This window comes from Sapajus apella, unplaced genomic scaffold (assembly GCF_009761245.1).
Source record: "Sapajus apella isolate SASKATOON/1434 unplaced genomic scaffold, GSC_monkey_1.0 scaffold61, whole genome shotgun sequence".
NCBI lineage: Eukaryota > Metazoa > Chordata > Mammalia > Primates > Cebidae > Sapajus > Sapajus apella.
Window position 1 is genome coordinate 3287905 of NW_022437001.1, and position 22880 is coordinate 3310784.

Sequence of the window (22880 nt, forward strand, 5' to 3'; positions counted from 1 at the left end):
TTTTTTTTTTTTTTTTTTTTCTTTGAGAAGACTCTTGCTCTGTCAGCTAGATTGGAGTGCAGTGGCATGATCATAGCTCACTGCAGCCTATGACCAGTCCTCTTGCCTCAACCTGTCAAGTAGCTGGGACTATAGCCATGTGCCACCACATCTGACAATTAAAAAAAATTGTAGAGAGAGACTCTCACTTTGTTTCCTAGGCTGGTTGTTATATTGTTTTATCATCTTTATTTTTGAGTTCTTGTTTTATTATATGTTTAGTGTGAAAAATATTTTGGGAAGAATTTCTTTTTTATTTGCGTTGTGTTTATTTTTCTTTCCTTTTTTCCCCTCGTATCTAAGTTCTTCATTTGTCAAATGAATGTTTACAGTTTGCCTGTATGTGTGTATAAGTAGTAGTAGTAAGAGTAGTATATATATTTACGATATTATCTTGCTTATGCATAACATGGGCAGAATGGGTAAATTTTTCTTGAATAATTTTCCACCGAAAGTATAACTTATTTGCTCTTCTGGGCTATAGTTGGAAGTCTAAGTATTGTTATTATTATTGTTGCTTGAGCAAATAAGTGCTAGGGCTTTTTATTGTCTTATATGAGACCTGGACTTTCCTCTCTTTTCTGAGATTAAAAAAATATTATGCAGTCAAAATACATTCTCTTCCTGTGGATGGACACCTTAGACTTTATATTGTTTTTCTTACTCAGTGTGTTTCCCCTAGTGACTTTTATGCTTTTGCCAAGATCTCAAATTCTTGCTATGGTAGTAGATGTTCTACTCTGAAGAGGTTTTTCATGACCTTTTCCTAGGCTGCCTACTCATTCCCTTAGTCTGCTTCTTTTCCAATGTATCAAACATAGAATATTCTTACAATTCTCATAATGTTTTGGCAGTTCACTAGTCTCCCTTTGAGGTGAATGCGCAGATCCCTGAAACTGCAGATAGTACCAAGTCCTATATAAACTATGTTTTTTTCCTATATGTATCCATGATTAAATTTAATTCATATATTAGGCACAGAAAAAGATTAGCAATAACTAATAATAAAACAGAACAACTATAACAATATACCGGCATCACTACTGTTACACATTGGGGCCATTATTAAGTAAAATAAATGTTACTTGAACATAACCATTGTGAGACCTTGACAGTTGATTTGATAAATGAGATGGCTACTAAGTGACTAAGGGTGGGTAACATAAACATGGAATATATATGCTGGACAAATGAATGAGTCACATCCTGGGTGGGATGGAGTGGGATGGCATGAGATTTCATCATGCTACTCCAAACAGCATGCAGTTTAAAACTTCTAATTATTTATTTCTGGAATTATCCATTTAATATTTTGGATGATGGCTGACCATGGGTAACTGAAACTATGGAAAACAAAATGGATAGGGGCAACTACTGTATTGTTTAGGGGCCTGAAGTGAAGATTGAAGCGACAACTTTGTTATCTTTAGCTTTCTGCTTCTTCTTTTCTTGAAATAGGAATGTTTTCTGAAATCCAGGTTCTCAACCCTTTCTCACTCATTCTATACTTTTTTTATGTATTTAATGATTATATCTATATAAATAACTCTTAGAGATCTGTGTTTATCCTGGACTTCTCTCATCATTACTTAAATTCACTATTTGAATGCCTATTATTTCCTTAAACTCAATGTGTCTAAACCACTCATCTTCACATGACACCTGGCACATAGGAAGTGGACAGTGCATTTAATAATTCTATTTGAATTCATTAATCTGTTCACTCTCTTAGACTTTTAGTTCTTTGACTTTTCTTTTTAATCTATCCCCCTTGTACAACCAGTTACCAGCTGTGTGGATGTTTCTTTGGAGTATTTGTCATCTTTGCTTCCTACTCCCTTTGCCAAGGCATTTCAAATTCATTTCCACCCCAGCCCCAAGGAAATGAAATTTAGGAACTATTTTTCTTTCTCTTATATCTCTTTCCAGTAGAATAAGTATTTCTTGTTTACTTTTACCAGTAAGTTTCAAGGTAGCACTATATAAGGGTTTTCTTCTAAGAAAAAAAGTATACCTCTATGTTCTATGTTTGTCCCTGTATGGGTTCCAGAGTCAAATTTGCAAAAGTTGGACAGTATTTACTTGTTCTAACATGAGTTCCTTTTCCATAGAGCTAAAAATAATTGTAACATTTCTAATTACTTCTCTCCTTGTAGGGACTGTCTTCAACAATATGTTTCTAATGTTTATGATGTAATATTTAATTGTGCCTTTTTCTAATTGACATAGATTTGATAGCTTAAATTGGACAAATATCTCATTGAAGCTAAGAATTTGCTATTTCAGATACACTCAGTAATTTCCATCGTTCCCTCAAATTCATTTGGATTAATATGACATATCACTAGGGACAGCAACTGGATTTTTCAGTGTTTCACTAATTTTGTGAAGTAATAAGACAAAATACAGTAAAAATTTAATTAGTTGCACAAACACCATAGTATAAAGATAGTGACTCTACAGTAACTGACTTGTTGCCTGGTAGCCAGTGTCAGTTCAGGGTTTGAAAGTTGGCACAAAGTTGTAAACATGTATTTATGGGATATTCAAAAACCAAATGTGTATTTGGAGACTCTGTACCAGAACATTTTACCAATTACCTTCTCTTAGTTAATTAATAGATGCCTGCTCATTTAATACTGGTTCTGATTTATTTTTCAGTTTTGACTCTCCAAACCTATTCTTACATTTTATATTTAGTCCATGATTCATTTTGAATTTTTTGTATAAGGTTTAGGTTGATGTTCACTTTTTGGTCTACAGATATCCATTTGTTCTAGTATCATCTGTTGGAAAGGCTTACTTTCATTGAATCTTGCGCCTTTGTCAAAGCCTAGTTGGGCCTATTGGTGTGGGTCTATTTCTGGGTGCTCTACTCTGTTTTGTTGACCTACTTGTTTATGCCAGTGCAACACTGAGTTAGCCACTGTAGCTATAGAGTAAATCTTGAAATTGGATATATTTTAATTCTTCCCACTTTATTCATCTTTTTCAAAATCGCTTTAGCTATTCTAGTTCCTTGAATTTCATATGAATTTTAGAATAATCTTGACTATATTTATAAGATCTTGATAGAATTTGTATAGGAATTGTTTTAAACCTGTTAACAGAGTGGATTACATTGCTTGATTTTTAAATATTGAGCCAGCATTGAATCACTGGAATAAACTCCACCCGGTCATGGTGTGTAATTTTAAAAATATTTGCTGAATTTTATTTCCTTCGATTTTATTAAGAATTTTTGTTTATATTCATGAATATTACTCTAAAATTCATATGAAAGTCAAGGAACCAGACTATATTTTCCAGTTTTCCATGGATATTTGTGCCTGTTATCGTGGCTTTCTTTCTTTGTCTTTTTAAATTTAAATTAATTTTTTTTTTTTTTTTTTTTTTTTTAGAGACAAAGTCTTGCTCTGTCCCCAAGCTGAAGTGTAGTGGCATGATCAAATTTCATTGTAGCCTTGAACTCCTGCATTCAAATGACCTCCCAAATTCTGGCTTAATTTTTAAAAGCACCTCTCTCCATCTCAAAAGTGTCCTAGATTGAATAATAAATTTTGTCATCTAAAATACAGTAATAACTATATTTTATTCTCTTTCTTATATGTGTCATCCTGGGTAGATTGAAAACTGACTGAGGAAAGGGATAGCTCTCCATCTTTGTGTCACCAGCCCAACCTAGCTCAGTGCCTTTCATTTAGGGCACTCTTAATCCTTGGGTTAAGGAATATTTTTAAAAAATAGGTATTTAAACCTGCTATAGTTAGTATTTTCTAGTGAAAATCATTATATTGGCTGATACTAGAACTTAAAATAGGTTGTGTGGGAGGAACTTGCAGCTATATAATATGTTTTTCAGTTTGGGCAAGTAAAGTATAATTTAAGAGATGCATCTATAATAAATTAGAAAATATGCACTTAGAATCACTGATGTGCTTAAAGGCCTGATTAAAAACCCTATGCAATACAAAGTGAGTTTACGACCTGTACTGACAAATAGAACTATAAAAAAGAACATTATAAGATAGGGAATTAAGAAGTGATGGCTTTTTCTCAGATTATTTAGTAGGTTTCAGTAGTTTTAGAGCTGTTTATATTTTAATTTTTTTGTCTCTTAATCAGCAGATTAAGGTGCTGGTGAACTGCAATGAATGCTTTGCTAAGTTTTTACTGGATTCCCTTTTGTAGATCTTAAAACTGCAGGCACTACTTTTTTTTTGGCTTGGACTGAGAAATATATATTCTGGGTCATATCATGAGGCATCTGTGTTTGGAGAAACAATATTCAATCAGACATGTATTTTAGAGAAGATTTTGTGTTTAATCATTTTTAAGAACACGGGTAATCAAGAATCAGTTTCCTGGAAACCTTGAATTTAGGGGTAGGATGTAAGAAAATAATTTAGCTTTTAAATGTTCATAAGAAAGGAGGAATAATGCAAAGTGAAATCATTGAGTTGCTGCATTGTCTAAAGTAACTTGAATTTTCTGTTTTTTTGAGTGAAAAGAACTCAAGAAAAAATGTGGACTTATTTTCAGGATTGTTAAATGACAATGAAGCAGTAAAACTCATGAAGCTGTCCAATAATGTGGAAATGATTACTTGGTGGTAAAAAAATAAATTTCTAATTATTATAACATCTTAACTTGCTAAATTAAAAACAAATGAAACATATTTTTCTTACCTCTCTTTTATATATATTTTCCTCCTGAGAGGAAACCAATTTTTCCTCCTGGGAAAGGGAGACAATTGGAGGTAATTTACTTCATCTTCCTGAATATGTTTATGTTGTTGTTTTGGTTTTAAGGAGAGGGGAGTTTAATAGGCAAGAAGGAAGGGAGAAGATAGAAGGACGAAGCTTCCCTGTACAGAGACAGAGGGAGTGGGGCTCCAAAGCAGAAAGAAGAGGTCCCCAAGCACAGTACACACCAGCCAGATATATATGCAGAGGCTGGAGGCGGCGGCGTCTGATTTGCATAGGGAACAGGGGATTGGTTTGACCAGACACGTTATTCATGTGCCCAAATGCCCTGAGCCCTCCCACCGTAGTCTTTTAATATGCAAATGCAGGGCACCATGATTTTCTACACACAGGGGGATATGTAGGGGCAGTCATGTTGCTAGGAACTTGTGAATATGTTTTTTATTTAAAGGAAGTAGAGGTTTTAATTTTGTTGCAAAGCTTGTCGCTGCTGTAGGTTTGCAAATTGAGGAGATGACGTATATTACAGAGTTAGTTTCAGTTCTGCAAGAAAAAGAACTTCTGGATATCTGTTTCACAACAGCATGGATATGCTTAACACTACTGAACTTTTATACTTAAGGTTAAAATGGTAAATTTTATGTTATGTGTTTTTTACCACAATAAGAAAAACATTTTTTTTAACCTGGTCAATGTAGTCTATTTTCTGTAAATAAACTCTGGATTAGAACTTAATGAGAAATCTAAAATAATGAAGCCTAGAGATTTTAATTGACAATTTTCTTCGAAAGAATGACATTTACCTTGAAAGTCACGCTAGAGAAGGACAAAGAATCAGCCGTGTACATACATAAATATATAAGGTATATAAAATTAGAACTATGAGTTAGACAAGATGAGCTCAGGATTACCATATTAATATTGTTACAGATTTGGCATTTCAGGGCTGAGATGACAACTATATTCTAAATCTTTAATTGTAGATTTAGTTAACAAACAAAAAACACCAAAGGGAAATAGATAATCACGATAAAGTATTAAGGGAGCATATGCATAATACTAATTCACCACTTTGGCCAGTAGTATTAAATGCTTGCATGACATAATTATTTTAGCTTTTACCATGCACAGGAGTCAGCTCATTTCAATGAACTCCTCTCTGCCCCCTGAATCACTAACTGGCTAATAAATGATGGAATATCAGCTTTATCTTACAGTTTGATATAAAAAGAAATGTGAGAAATGTGGATTAAATCTCAGTAATGTTAATATCACGTCATGCCAGATTTGGAGGGATCATTACAGAACAGTTAGTTTAAATACCCATATGATGCCTAGGGTCTTTCTGTAAAACAGGATTAAGAAGAGTGTATTTAAAAACAATAGCAAATTCCAAATTGGTTGTCATGTGGGCTTTTTTGCAGTGTGATATTTGATCTATTTGGTGGATAGTAATTCCTAAGTGGTTGAGAAGGGAAAACTCATTGGCCAGTGAGAGGTCCCATTTCATCCCTAGTTAGCTCTGGCCATTAGCTATTTCTTCACTAGATGTAAAATCTATGTCCACTTAAATTTTCCCTTCCCAGGATCTTTAAGAGTTCTCCATATAACAGGCTTTCAAATGTCTTTTTTTTTTTTAAATCTTAGTTGCTAGCCTTTAATAAACATGTTCCACTTAAAAAAGTTTCTCTTTAAAGTGTCCACAATATTAGACTCAAAGTGTTACCTAGTTTTAAGTTTAAATAAGTACCTCAATTTTAGACACTTTTCTGTTTGAATTACTATTCAATTTAGTAACATCTGAAAAGAAGGACAGCACAGAAAATGACCTGTGTTACTAACCAATGTTATCATGTTATTTTCAAACATGCTTCTTGCTTTATGCCTCATTTGCTTATACAAATTGGTTTCTCTACTGCCCAAATTCCAAAGTGGTAGATTTTTTTTAACCATCCTGATCCTCTTTCTCATATTCTGTGGTAATGTTTATTTATTTTTTTTATAAAGTGACACATTATTAAAGAAAATTTGAAGAACACAGCAATGTTTGAAGAAAATATATTACCCATAATAATTATCCAGAGATAACCATTCATTATTTTGCATGTTTTTATTTTTCTGAAAGGGGTGTATTTATGCATGAAATATATGAAACAGAGTAGAGATTATATACACATTTTGCACTTTATTTTTTTTTTACCAAAATTACATTTTGAACATTTCTCATTAATTGAACATTTGAAAAACCATAATGTGTAAGTTATGTATAATATTCCATTTATTTGTGAACTATTAGTAGTTCTTCTATTTACATTGTTTACAATTGTATTTACATTGAATTATAAATAATCTCATAATGGACATATTTCTATATAGTTGTGTATCTGCATTTGTGATTATTTTATTTACATAGATTTCTTGAAGGGTTAATGGACCAAAATATATGAACATTTCCTGAGGCTCAGAGTTATCTCTCTAAAAGGCAGGGTGACCATGTAGTTGATCATTCCAGCCAGGACATTTTTACCAGAACATATGCTAACTTGGACAGAACTGGGACAAGAGGCACAAAGATTTACTGATTGAAATGGGACATAGGGTCATCCTACTAAAAGAAAATATAATTATTTTTCCTTTAAGTTAAAACTCTTCCAATGTTTACCCCTTAGTAGGATTAAAAAATTAATCCCTTAGTATGATATATTTTAACAAAGATAGTAAAAGTATATTGTCATGATAATTCATTATCAGCACAAGAATTTATGCTTTCTTATTCTTCAGAATCTGTTTATGAATGAGTGTGAAGACATATCGAGTGTTAGAAATACACACACACACACACACACACACTCAAACTTAGGATCTGCAGTGTAATCTGACTATAAAATTACAAAGAAGATCTGAACATAACACATTACAAAGCATTACTATAAAGAGGAAGACTGAACCAAGTAATCAACCAAGAAGTAAATAAAAATGTTCATGAAAGAACTTTATTAGTGTTTAAGTCTTTCCCAAATAAAATGAGAAAAGGATTTCACTCTATAATGGGATATTTTGAAGAGATAACTTTCATAATCTAAGTGAATAAATTAATTAGCTTATAATATGAGGATTTTTTAAAGAGGCAGTATGACATTTAAACATGACACAACTATTTTAAGGCAGTTTTTGTCTTTCACTTTTATTCTTTTCTCTTTATTTTACTTGTCACCTGTGATAAGGCATTGTGCTTGATAGGGGCAGATATTTAGATGAGAATTCTAAGACAAAAATTAAGTAGGACATTTTTAAAAACAGCAGATTTAAAAGGGGTTGCTATGAGGGTTCTTGGCAGACAATGACATTCAGTTTCATAGACAACAGTTTCCTTGGGTCATCTTTCTGAAAAATAAAATTGTGTTCTTTATGGAAAATATATAGCTGCTAATAAATATTCTTGCTATAATTTTAATTATAGATTTCTTCTACTATTTAAGATATATAAGGAGAGGGAAAATGTAAATCATAAGGTTAGAGGTATGGTAGAATGCTTGTTCTGTTTTTCTTCCTTTCCAGTCCAGAAGTCTTTCATTTTCTTTGCCTATTGCACTGATTAGAACCTTCTGTACAGTACTGTAGAAGAGGTATTGAGAACAAGCACTGTTGTTCCTGACATTAGGGAGAAAATTGTTCAGTTTTATGCTATTAATTTCAGTATGATACTAGCTGTAGGTTTTTCATAGCTACTCTTTATCAAGTCCAGAAAATTCTATTCATAGCTTGCTGAGTTACTTTAAAATGAAGAATTAATATTGAATTTTGTCAAATTTGTTTTTAAATCTTTGAGATAATTATATGGGTTTTCTCATTTACTTGTTAATGCAGTGAATTACATTCATTGTATTTGATTGTTAAGACAATTTGCATTATGGGATGAACTTTAATTTGTTATGATATGTTATTTTTCTCTTATATTACTGAATTTTATTTACTAATTTTATTTTGCATCCATGTTTATAAATGATATTGTCCATAGGTTTTATTTTTATTTTTCTTGTAATGTATCTCTGGTTTTGCCTTAATGCTTGCCTCATAGAAGTAGTTGGAAAGTATTTTTGCCTTTCCAATTTTCTGGAAAAGCTGTATATAGTTGATATGATATCTTCCTTCATTTTTGCTAGAGTTCACCATGTGGGCCAGGAGCATTGTTTGTGAAAAAGCTACACAGTCAATTTTAAAAATAAGCAGGCTATGTTTCTTGTAGAGTGAACTTTGGTAGTTGGTATCTTTTAAGAATACCATTTTACCTAAGTTATTGATAAAACACATTATTTTTTCACTTTCTGTAGAATCTGTAGTAATGCCACTTCTTTTATTATGTGTATAATTTGTGTCTTCACCCCATTTTTCTTCACGAGTCCCCCTAGCAGTTTATTACCTTTATTGATTTTGTAAAGAATGAGCTTTGCAGTTTCTTAATTTTTTTGACTTTTCTTTTTTGTTGATTTCTGCTCTATTTATTTATTTTGCTTACTGGAGGTTTAATTTGATATTCTTTTTATTCTATAAATGTCAGTTATATCAAGTTGCTTAATAGTGTTATTTAAGTCTCCAGCATTTTGCCAATTTTCTAATTTTTCTATCAATTATAGGCAAAGAAATATTCAAGTTTCCAACCATAATTGCAGATTTGACTATTTCTCTTTGTAGTTTTATTAGGTTTTTACTTTGTGTAGTTTCAAGCTCTGTTACTAGGTGCATAAACATTTAGGATTGTTATGTCCTCTTACAGAACTGACCCCTTTATCATTATGAAGTGTTTTTTTTTTAATCCCTGGCAATATCTTTTGCTCTGAAATATAATTTATCTAATATTAATATAGCTACTCCATTTTTTTCTTTTGATTACTGTAGTATGGGCTTCTTTTTTTATCTTTTTAAAAACTTTTTTTTTTTTTTTTTTTTTTTAGCTGTAGAGCATTGTACATTTTGGGGCTCTAGGTTTCATGTGGGTGGATCTTTGATATCGTTTTGTACTTTTGAGGGACTCGGACTATGTCTTTTCTTCCCTGTGTGTGCCCCATTAACATGCTGAGTCAGAATGGTTAATAGTTTTTTTTGTGAAGATATGGGGAAGGGCTCATTTTGTATATAAAGGGTTGTTGGATTTTATGTAGTCAACTTGAGCTAACAATTCCTGATGGACTACTTTGGGGGATATGTCTAGCAGGCAGTTGAATATGTGGTTCTGGATCTCAAAACTACATGTTCAGGAGGTACTTGAATTCATGGGTATGGGTGAGTTTCCCTAGTAAAACTCTTCAGAATTAGAGGACCAAATATGAAAACCTGGCATGCATGAAAATTTAATGAGATAGAATCTGTAGTTTAGTAAAGTTCTAATGCAGTGGTGATACTTACGGTAACAATTTTTTTTATATCTATGAGTTGTTAAATACAAAAAACAGTGAATCCTATATAACGAAAGATCATTTTGATATTTCATCTAAAGTACTTGATCTAAATGTATTACCTCATATAGCTTAAATTGTCTATAAGTAGTTTTTTCTTAAAATTTAATATTGGATACCACAAAGAATTCAATTGTCCTGGTGAACAAGTTACATAAAGTGCCCAAAAGGCTCAAGTTTGTCAGCTTTTTGTTTAGAACTCTTTAGTGCCAAGTAATATGACAGTATTCACATATCTTAAACCTTTGAAAAGTATGTGATTCAGTTGCCATGTCTCAGAGTCTTTTCCCTAATGATCTTTGATCTTTGTTTAAGTGCTCCTGTTGTTGAGTAACCTTACCCTGATTAGGGGTGGAGATAATAATGGGATAATCCCATTACATGCCAAAATGTCACAGGCTGGATTCTTCATGCTAGAACTCTTGGCAGCAAACTTTCAAGTTCCTAAGGGGCTTGTGTAGGCTGTTCAGAAAATTGATCCTAAATAAGATTTTAACTTTAAAATGCGCCTGTCCAAAAACTTTAAAAAAATAATAATAATATTTGACATATCTCTACTTAATTTTTTTTCATGTTGACTGTTGGTTATCTATGAAATTTATTATACTTATCCATAATCCAGTGATGGGGTAGAAAGTTGGATGGTTTATTATAAGTGATTTACACAGAAAGTAAAGTTTTCAAATTCTAACTCTGGTTTTGTTATTAGCAGATTGTGATATGGGCAAAGTCATACTGCTGGCTGGTATTACAGTCAATCCAATGTCCAAATTACAGAAGGATTTTGAAATTATGTCTCTGCTGAAGGCATGATTACTAGCAATTTAATCTAACCATCCCTTCACATTTTTATAAAATAAAAATTTAATTTAAAGTCAAATGCAAGATTTGTGAACAGAACCTTATCTCCAGTTGAATTATCATTTTAGGAACTTAGGTGATAAAATTAGTTACATCAGGGCTGTGAGTTACTTGAGACATGAAACTGATTGTCACATTTATTTCACATGGATTTTTTTCTAGGCCCATATAACTAAAATTAGGCCAGATATGTAAGTTAAAAATAGTAAATATTGTAAACTATAAAAAAGATATTCTTAGTATATATATATTTATAAAAGTCCATTTTATGTTGTCACTTAAAAAATACATCTATAGTCCCTCCTACAGTCCTATTAATTCTTTTCGTATTTTTCAGAAAATATTTACACATAGGAATTGCAATTATTCAAAAATCGTTTTAACTTATGTTAATGATAAGAATGATGATCAGCAAAGGTAATAACACAGCTCAACAAACCATTTAATATACTGAACGAAAAGGTGCAGTTACCATAGTGAAACTTTTACTCACCAACATAATCAGTGGAGGGAAGACCCTAGGCTTTCAAACAAGGTATATCCTAGAAACTAGGGTCAAGTTCAGGAAATATTATCCTCCAATACTAATGCTGGGTACTATGCATGGATGGGATTTGCTATCTACAGCCATCTCTTCTAGAAGTGACTCATATAGTGTGATTTTGAAACTCCAGGAGCTGAATATGACAGCAGGAATAAACCAAACTAAAATATAATTACATTTAATGAAATAAAAAATACATATTGTGGACATAAGTTGAAATGAATACAGGTAATAATCTTTCATGAACTGTTGACAAACCAGTTACAAAGTAAGCATTCTATTTGATACACAAAACTTATGTATATCAAGGTTTCTTAAGCAAGATGATACCCAGTTTAACACCCTTTTATTGTAATATCTGAGTATCACATGTCTTCCTGAAGATCTTCATGATATAAATAAATAAATAAATGGCAATTTTCATGATAGATAATTTTGGTTAATGAAAATAATTTCATTGGATTTTACTTCTTTCTGTTATTTCTTTTAAAAATTATATAAGTAATACATGTTGTTTTAGAAAAATTAGAAAAATGAAATTGCATCACAATATTATTTGTACTTTTTACAAAATGTGTTCCTTTTAAACATATTATTTTAAAACCTAATATTTGTTTTTGTTAGTGACATCATTAGGTAAAGATATTTCAGTTAGACCTAAGTAAGAAAAAAATATGATTACTACTATTAGGTTCATTTTCCATTAATGTGAAAAGAATAGCAGTAACACTGAATTCAAACATCAGAAAGTTATATGCAAATAATTTTTTAACCTGCAAGCCTGAGCCCCAAATCCTATACCTATAGGAATCCACTGAATTTTCTATTTTCATCAACCATCTTTTCTTTACTAAGATTTATTCATAATAATTCTTGCAGTTATGGAGTAATGATGGCAAAATAGTAACAGCTGGGTCATTTGTTAGCAAGTAATAGAAACACAATAATAGAAATGTTAACAAAAGACCATAAGACCTGTGGTGACAATAAAGGGGCTTTTATTTTCTGAAAGCAATCTCTTGGTTGGGTAGACCCAGCCTTTGGAACAATACAAAAGTACACTCTGAGGAAGGATTGGAGAGTTAGAGATTACAAAGGCAAAAACTAAAATCCTGGGGAGGGGGATCTGGGGAGCCAGAAACAGAGTCTTGCTTGGACCACGTTTAAGAACAAAACCACAAGTCTCTATTGGCTAATTCTAAGTGGTCAATTAGGAAATTTTTAGCAGCAGTCTATTTTGGCATTTATAGACATCAATAACAGGAACTAGTTTAGCTTGATCGCAGAAAAAGAAGTCATGATATTTTTGCAACATTTTCCAAGAACACAGAGTATGTGACTGCCATCTCATCCTATGTGACTGCCCAGTTTTGCTTGAAATTGAGTGTCTCAGTCACAGGGAGTCCACTTTGTCTGTAGATGGGGCATAATTTGACAGCAGTAAGTGTTACAGCCCAATGGATTCTTCTTGCCTGCTGCACAGAAAAAAGCCAATATGCTGAGACAGTGGTGTTGCAGTACAGAAAGAGTTTATTTATTATAAAGCAGCTCAGTGGAAGAATGGGAAATATTTCTCAAATTCACCTCCCTGAGAACTCAGAGGCTAGGGTTTTTATGGTTAATTTGGTGGGTAGGGGGCTAGGAAATGGGTGCTGCTAATTGGTTGGGGATGAAATCATAGATCTTCGTCAAAAAATTTCTTGGTGCGCTGAGTCAGTTTCTGGGTAGGGGCTGCTGGACTGGTTGAATCAATTCCTTGGTATGAGTCGTGGGTTTGGGTGGAGTCAGTCTGTTTCTAGAATTCAAAAGTCTGAAAAATATGTCAAAGACCAAGATAGTGATGTTATCTGCAAGAATAATTGGGGAAGTCACAAATCTTGTGACCTTAGGCTACATGACACCTACGAAGTAAGAAATTATAGAAAAGCAAGCTAGGATACAATAAATGGTTATCATTTAGATACACTTACATTTTAGCAGAATTCAGGCCCTTCCTGTAATCCTAACCTTGTGGTCGTTCATTAATTTTACAATGGCAGCTTTCATTCCCCAAACACAAAGGGCTTAGTTTTGGGAAGGGACTATTATCATCTTTGCTTTAATCTATAAACTAATTCTGTTAGCCTGACCTACACCTAGGACACTTAGCTTGTGAGGTGGGAAGCAAAATGGAGTCAGTTATGTTAGATTTCTCTCAGTGTCATAATTTTGGCAAAGATGATTTCATAAGCATAGAGATTCTTTTTTCTCTTCAAAATTACTTCATCTGTGATGTATCTCTTATATTCTCACACATATTTTTATCTTGGCCAATGTCTGTCTCATACTTCATAATAATGCCACCTTTATTGCTCCTTGAGGTCACCTCATCTAGGTGAAGACTGTTCCACACAGACTCTGACCTTGTCTTTTGGTTTCCCTGATGCCAGCATTAGCCAGTACATAAGATGCATTAGTGTAGCTAAATGTATCACATTCTGAATTTTTCAAGGATAGTTCATAAAGAAATTTTTTTGTACTTTTTCTATGTTTAATGTGATTTTGAATTGGCTTGATAGAATAAAACATTTTTTTTTTATGTCTGGCATCTGTCAACTGTTCTCTTCTCTTTCATTTTCTAGGTTAGTGGCAGACCCAAATATCACTCTGAGACCCCTTTACTGTTCTTTCCTGATTTCTGTAACATTCAGAAACGAATGTTAAAGTAATGCTGCTATTGAGTTTGAGCTATGGTTGAAGTAGTAAAAATTTCATAAAACATTTTTGTTCAGTAACTCATACCTACCTGACCAGAGATATATGTCTTGGGACTTGTCATTTTTGTTAGGAAAATGTAGGATGTGTAGGATGTCAAGCTTTTATCCAGCTATGAGGTCTTTAGTACCTGTTCCTGCATTAGAGAGTTGTAAAAAAGCGGGGAAAATTTTCCCTTTGTCTTCTGAAGGTTTGCTGAAAATCAGCTGACAAAAGGCAAATTAATAGGAGAAAAGGCACTCAAAATTTGTTAATGTGCACATATATACAGAGGAGTCATTACAAAATATGAACTTAAAGAGGGGCCAGATAGTGATGCTTAAATACTCTCTTATGAGAGAGAGATGTATGGGCCTGGGAGGTGGAAGGCAATTATGAATAAAGCTACTATAAACATTAGGGTATAGGCTTTTATGTGGACATGTTTTAAACTGAGTAAACACTGAGGAATGAGATGGCTGGATTATATGGTCAAAGCATGTTTAGTTGTGTAAGAAACTGACAAATTGTCCTCCAGATTGGCTGTATCATTTCGCATTCCCACCAGCAATAAATGAGTTTTTGTTGCTCTACATCCTGTCAGCATTTGATGTGGTTAGTGTTCTAGATTTTGGCCATTCATTTCTTATTTGGCTACCCTAATGATTTTTCAAAACCTGTCCTTTCTAACTGTGACAGCTATTATCCTGCCTCTTCAGTTATTTATTTTTTTTCTTTTTCATCACTGGGCATGCCTAGATCTTTTACCCTTTAATCATGAAAATTATTTTGGGAAACGTGCACCTTTGGTTATTAAAGTTTTAAAAATTATGAGCTTTTTTTGTGTCTCACACTTTCTTAAAGTACCTCCTTACTTAGAGATACTGTCTTAATTGATGGAGATCAATTCTTCAATTCTTTACTATAAGCTAGCAGGTTGAGTTTTGGAGGATACTTACAGTAGCATCTACATTAATTTCTAAAGACCTTAATTTTCACTTTGTATATCATGTAACTCTTTTCATAAATTTTATGTTAAAAAGTTTGTATTGCTCTTAATTAATGCTATATATATTTGAGAAACTAAGGCCCCAGAAAATAAGTCATATCATACAAGAAGTCCGTAGCTAAACCTATGGCACATATATTTCTGGGGAAGTAGCCTTTTTGTACTACTAATAAAATCACTGCAATTTATTGATATATCAATTGTTCGCAAATAGTTTTGAACATTTGTATTAGAGACTTTTCCTAGGAACTATGAGGGATATTATGATAATTCAGACAGAAATATTATCCTTAAGACTCTTGCAATGTAGTGGGGGAAGTAACATGTACACACAAATAGCCATACTACGAGACTTATTTTTATTTTATTTTATTTTATTTTTTTGAGACAGAGTCTCACTCCGTCACCAGGCGCCAGGCTGGAGTGCAGTGGCATGACCTCGGCTCATTGCAACCTCCACCTCCTGGGTTCAAGCAATTCTCCTGCCTCAGCCTCCTGAGTAGCTGGGACTACAGGTGCACGTCACCACGTCCAGCTAATTTTTTTTTGTATTTTTAGTAGAGACAGGGTTTCACCATGTTGGCCAAGATGGTCTTGATCTCTTGACTTCGTGATCCACCTGCCTCGGCCTCCCAAAGTGCTGGGATTACAGGCGTGAGCATACTACAAGATTTAAAAGGGCAAGTACTATAGAGGATAGATAGTGTAAGTGCTGTGGGATTCTTGTGGGAGAAGAAAGACTTCTGATAAGGAGGAGCAAAAAAGAAAATTTTGTGGAGGAGGCATTCAAAATGTTCCTCTAAAGAAAATCAGTATTGGAGAAAGCAGCATGAGCAAAACTAAGGAAGGAGGAAAGCACAGGGTGGTAGTAGTGTTGGGAAAAGGAAATGAGTTCACCTCTGCCCAAGCTTATTGAGCATCTGTAAGGGCATGGGGACTTTAAGCTGGATATGTGTGGCTTTGGGTTATTTATTATTAGATTATAAACACTAGGACTTTGATCAAAAGAGATCCACAAATAGGTCTATGATTAAAAAGATTTTTATGATTTTAAAAATATTTAGTGATAAGGTTGTATGTGATGGAAAGCTAGGTTGTATATCATTTATTTGGCTCTAAACACTGTTATTTAGTTTCACATGCTAGCATTGTTAGCCCAAGGAATTGGCAGAATAGTAGTGGTCCCCCCTTTATATTGTGATTTTAGAAATACCAGGAAAGTTTGTTTTACAAAATTATCTGTCCTCTAATACCTGACATTTTATTTTACATATTCTCTAACAGCAGGTGATCAATGCCTTGATACATTTCCTTTGCTAAAATACAAAATCCTTTGAGCATAGCATGGGAGTCCTGTGCTGGGTAAGAATATCTCCAAGAGGAGAATGTACAAGTCAAACCTGGTTTTAATATTTTTTGACTGACTTTGTAATTTTATCTACTCTATTCTGATGTATTTCAGAAAAATGTCAAATATAAGTAAATAAATATATGTACATAAAATATAACACACTGAGTTCACTGGTAGTTTTTATAGGTGTATTTTAATTAAAATTAAATAATCATTGTTTCTGGCCTAAAAGGTGTTTTCTAGCACGTGAAATCTGAAATCAGACCCTTAGTGGGTAGTTGGATTAGTCATCCTTCTTCGGAGGAAGGTTGGCTGTGCTTTCTTAATGACTACCTTGATTTTTGTTAATGAGCTATTTAGATATATAAAAGGACAATTAAGTTCACTTTCAACCTTCTGCTGCACTATTTTCATATTGTATAAATAGGTCTTAATAAAGTCATTTTATTCTAAATTGCTTTTATTTTATGTAATGCCAACTTTTTACTTAGAAAGAAAATACTTGAAAAGTTAGCATATGGTTAACTTATGCCATTCTTCTCTTGGCTTTCTTGTTAGCATATTTCATGTTCTTCACTATGTTTTTTTTTTTTTTTCCTTATTCTCTGTTATTTCTTCTTCAATGTAAGACCCATTGCCTTTGTGCTGCTCTTGAATGTTTGAACCTCCCTGCTGATCTTCTTTAGCTGGGCCTGTTTTGTACACCCAGTACCCTACCAAATCTAGACTTTTCTCCCCATCATCTTCAGCCTTGCCTTTTTCCTAGTATTCTCCCTCTTTCCCTCCCTCCCTCCCTCCCTTCTTTCCTTCCTTCCTTCCTGTCTAGAACCTGGAGGTTTGTGTATTTTGTTAATATTTACAAAGAACTAGTTTTGATTTTGTTCACAATCTCTGCTGTGCCATATTTTGCAGTTGTTTTCTGTTCTATTCATTTTCACTCTTACCAATTTCTTCTGTTTTCTTCGAATTTAATATATTTTGCCTTGTATCTGTTAACGTTGAATGCTTATTTAAAGACTTGTTATTTTGTTTTAATAAACACATTTAAGGCAATTTATTTCTTGATATTACTTTGCTTTTCATAGGTATGGTTTATTGTGTTTCTGCTTATTTTCAGTTCTAAATATTTTATAATTTCCTTTGTGATCTATTCTTTTAAAAATGTTATGTTTTTAAGAGAAGTTTTGGCTTTACAGTAAAATTAAGAGGAAAATATAGAGATTTCCTGTATATCACCTAAATTCACTTGTTCTAGATTTTGGCCATTCTAATAAGTGGGTAGTGGTATCTCATTGTTTTAATTTGCATTTCCTTGATTATGTATAATGCGAAGCATCTTTTCATTTATATTCTTTGGTGAAGTGTCTGCTATAATATTTGGCCCATTTAAAAATCAGATTGTTTTCTTATTGTTGAGTTTTGAGAACACTTTATATATTTTAAATAACAGTTCTCTATTGGATGTATCTTTTGCAAATATTCTTCTTGATAGTGTCTTTCATAGATGAGAAGTTTTTATTTTAATAAAATATAGCTTATATCAAATATTTTTTCATGGATAACTTTGGTGTCACATCAGTAGAGATGATCAAATAATACATTACCAAATTTATCAAATAATATATTATTTGTATTATTTAATTATCTCTATTGATAAGTGAATGTAATATATTTCTTTCATGAAGTTATGCTATAGCCTATCCCATTATTGATATCACCCATCAGAGTGATATATGTGTTACAACTGATAACCCTATATTGACACATTATTATCACCCATCACCCATAGTTTACATGAGGGTTCACTCTTGGCATTATACATTCTGTGGGTTTGGACAAAAATATAATGACATGTATTCACCATTACATGGTGTATTTCACTGCCCTAAAATCCTCTGTCCTCAATTATTCATCTCTCCCTCTCCCTTTACCCCTGGCAACTAGTGATCTGCTTATTGTCTTGATAGTTTTGCTTTTTCTGAAATGTTATATAGTTGAAATTATACAGTATGTGGTTTTTTCAGATTGGCTTCTTTCACCCAGTAGTATACATTTAAGTTTCTTCCATGTCTTTTCATGGTTTGAGAGCTCATTTCTTTTTAGCACTGAATAATAGTCCATTCTACTGAAGGATATCGTGGTTGCTTCTGTTTTAGCAATTATGAATAAAGCTACTATAAACATTCAGGTGCAGGATTTTATGTGGACATGTTTTAAACTCTTTGAGTAAATACTAAGGAGTGAGATAGCTGGATTTCATGGTCAAAGCATGTTTAGTTTTATAAGAAACTGACAAATTGTCCTCCAGAGTGGCTGTATGATTTCGCATTCCCACCAGCAATGAGTGAGTTTCTGTTGCTCTACATCCTGTCAGCATTTGATGTGATCAGTGTTCTAGATTCTGGCCATTCTAATAAGTGGGTAGTGGTATCTCATTGTTTTAATTTGCATTCCCTTGATGATGTATAATGTGAAGCATCTTTTCATTTATATTATTTGGTGAGGTGCCTGTTAAAATATTTGGCCCATTTAAAAATCAGATTGTTATCTTATTGTCGAATTTTGAGAATTCTTAGTATATTTTAAATAACAGTTCTCTATCAGATACATCTTTTGGAAGTATTTTCTCCCAGTCTGTGGCTTGTCTTCTCATTCTTCTTGATAGTGTCTTTCACAGGCCAGAAGTTTTTATTTTAATAAAATATAGCTTATATCAATTATTTTTTTCATCTATAATTTCAGTGTTATATTTTAAAAAGTCATCACCAAACCAAGTTATCTAGACTTTTCTCCTGTTATCTTCTAGGAGTTTTATAGTTTACATTTCACATTTAGGTTTGCAATCCATTTTGAGTTACTTTTTGAGACGGGTGTAAAGTTTGTATTTAGATTCTTCGTTTTTTTGCTTCTGGACGTCCAGTTGTTCCATAGCATTTGTTGAAATGACTGTATTTTGTCCATCGATCTTTGACAAAGGAGCTTAATGTAGATCTATTTCTGGACTATCCATTCTATTCCATTTATCTATTTTTCTTTTCTTTTACCAATACCACATTGTCCTGATTACTTTGTATTAAGACTTGAAATGAGGTAACGTCAGTCTTCCAACTTTGTTCTTCTTCAGTGTTGTGTTGGCTATTGATCTATGGTTTAATCTATGAATTATTCAGGAGTACGTTTTAATAAACTATCTTTACTGTTCATTTTTAACAACTGTATTATTCAAACATTTAACATTTATTGAGACATTTTATGTGACTTAGAATATAGACACTTTTTTGTAAATGCCCCACATGTTCTTAAGAAGAGTGTGTATTTTGTCTGCAGAAATATACACACAAACACACACACACATAATATCAGGAATATATCTAATGTTAGATTTAAATCTTTTCTAATTTGTGTGTGCTAAAAAGTTTGAAACTATTTTGTTAGGTACGTATGAATTCATGTTTGCCCTATCTTCTTGAACTGTTGTCCCCTAAATATAATTTGGTATACCTATTTATCCCTATTAATAATTTTTCATCAGATATCTATTTTATCTGATAACATTGCTACAATTTTTTTTTTGCTATTATTTCTTGGTATTTATTTTCTCAGGAATTTTCAACCTTTCTATGTTTTTTGTTTTAACTATATATTTTATAGCCAACCTGAACTGATTTGTATTCATATTATCTTACTAATCTCTATTGATAAGTGAATATAATCTGTTTATTTTATTGTGCTTATTTTTTTTAACATCTTAATTTATGTTTCTGCTTATCTTCCCTTTTTCTTTTCTTTTTTTTTTCTCTCATCTTTGGCCTTATTTAGCTTGGTAACATTTTCAAAAATTACTGTGTGGTTTTTCTGGCAGTTTTGGAGTTATACATTATATTTCTATTCTATTAAATATTACCTTTAACATTTCAATGGGAATATTTGTCTTTAAATTTCTCTTTAAACATTGTTCAGCCTATTTATCCTTTTCTTAAACAAGCTAAGGAACTGGAACCGTTAATATACTGACTCCTTTCTGTGCCTTATTTCCTTTCTTGGTTGTTGAATTAAAAAATTTAGTTCTACATGAAAAAATCCACCCTGATTGCTCTTTTAAGTTTTTTTGTAGGTAATAGCTATGTACATTTATAAACATACTTATAAACATATTTCTAAGCATATTTAGAAACATCAATTTTGTAGCTGTTTCTTTTGTTCAGTTCATTCTTTTGGGCGGCTCATTTTTTTCTTCCTGTGAAGCTTATTTTTTAGGAACACTTTTGAGTATGTGTTTGGGTGTGTTGTATGATTTCTTAGACTTAGTATTTTAGAAAGTCTTTATTTTGTTCTCAATTTTGCATGACAGTTTAGATTGATTTTGAATTTTGTATTTATTTGTATTTTCCCTCAGATATTTTAAATGTTGTCTTCTGTTAATTATCATTGCTGTCAAGAGTTCTTTTATCAAAGTTGCCATCCTTTTCTAGATAGCCTGTCTTTTCTCTATATGAGAATTTAAGTTTTTTATTCATTATTCTTCAAATATTTATTGATTTCCAGTTAGTGTCGTAGGCACTGGGGGATACATCAGTGAACAAATCAGTAAAAAAATCCCAGTATTCATTAACCTTGCAGTCTAGGGAGTGAATATATAAGCTAAGATAAAGCTAGATGCTATAATAAATTAAACTCCTAATTATCAGTAGCTTGATTACTTGAGTTTTTATTTTTCGTTCATCAAACTGTCCCAGTTAGACAGCTCTCCTCCAAACCGTTATTAAAAGACACAGATTTCTTCTTCTGCTATGTGACTGCCATCTTTTACATTTGGAGTTTGGTACCAATGTTGTCCTAGGGCCACATCCATTTCAGCAGGCAGGGAGGGGAAAAAGCATGGAGCATTGCATGGGAGGTGTTTAGGCACCAGGTTTGCAAGGGGCACTTATTTTGACCACATATTTTCCTGTGGCCAGAACTAACTCACTTTCCACACTTTAACTTCAAGGGCACTTGGAAAAAGTAGTCCAGCTATGGGTCCAGGAGGAAGAGAAAATATATTTGGGAATCAGCTAGTAGTCTCTGGCATATAGAAAGAGATAATAAATGAGAAAACACATTGTATGTTAAATAGTATTAGTGTAAAGGAGGAAAATAAATCATGAAGGATTTAGGGAGGGTTGCATTAGAGAATGGGTGGCTGGTGAAGGCCTCACAGAGAAGGTGTTTAAGTATGTACCTGGGAGAAGTGAAGGGTTGGTACCTTGTGAATCTGTTAAAAGAGCATTTCAGGCATACAAAGTAACAAATGCAAATGCCTTCAGGTGGGGGCAAGCCTGGTCTGACCAGAACAGCAGGGAAGAAAGCTGTGTGGCTCCAGGAGAGAGAGTCAGGGGCTGGAGGAAAAATGAGGTCAGCTAGTCACGGATAATGTAGGGCTGTGTGGGGACATGGTGACTTCTGTATTTACTCCAGTGACACTGGAAGGCATCAGTAGCTTTTGAATGGAGGACATTGTCTGACTTATGTTTTATTTGAATAACTCTGGTTGCTGGGTTGGGAGTAGGTCATGGATAGGGGCAGGAAGTAGAGCTAGGCCACTCAGGAGGGTGTTCTAATAATTTAGGTAAGAGAGAACAGTGGTTTCAGCTAGAGTAGTTAGTAAATGTGTTGTGAAGCTATCAGCTTCTGAATTTATTTTCAAGGAAGAATTGACAGGATTTGCTAATGAATAGGATGTGGATGTACAAAACAGAGAGTAGCCAAGGATGGTTGTCTGGCCTCAGTAACTGGAAGAGTGGAGATGTCATTTTCTGAGGGGGAATCATCAGAGTCAGATCAGGAACTCAGTATCAATGTGTAAAATTTGAGGTGGCTTTGTGACATTCAAATGAAGATGTGATAGCCAAGGGGAGAGGCCAAGCATAAAAACATCTATTTGCCAGTTATCAACATAGAGATGGTATTGAAAGCCATGAGCCTGGATGAAATCACAAAATAAATGCATGTGGTGGAAAAGAAAAGAGATTCAAGGTCTGAGCCTTGGGACATTCCAATATGTTGAGGCCAGTGAGATGAGAAGGAACTAGCATCAGAAACTGAGAAGGAAGTAAGAGGAGGTAAGAGAAAATCTAGGACACTGGAAATTCCTGGAAGCTAAATGAAGAAAACATTTCAAGGAGACAGTGATAAAATATGTTAA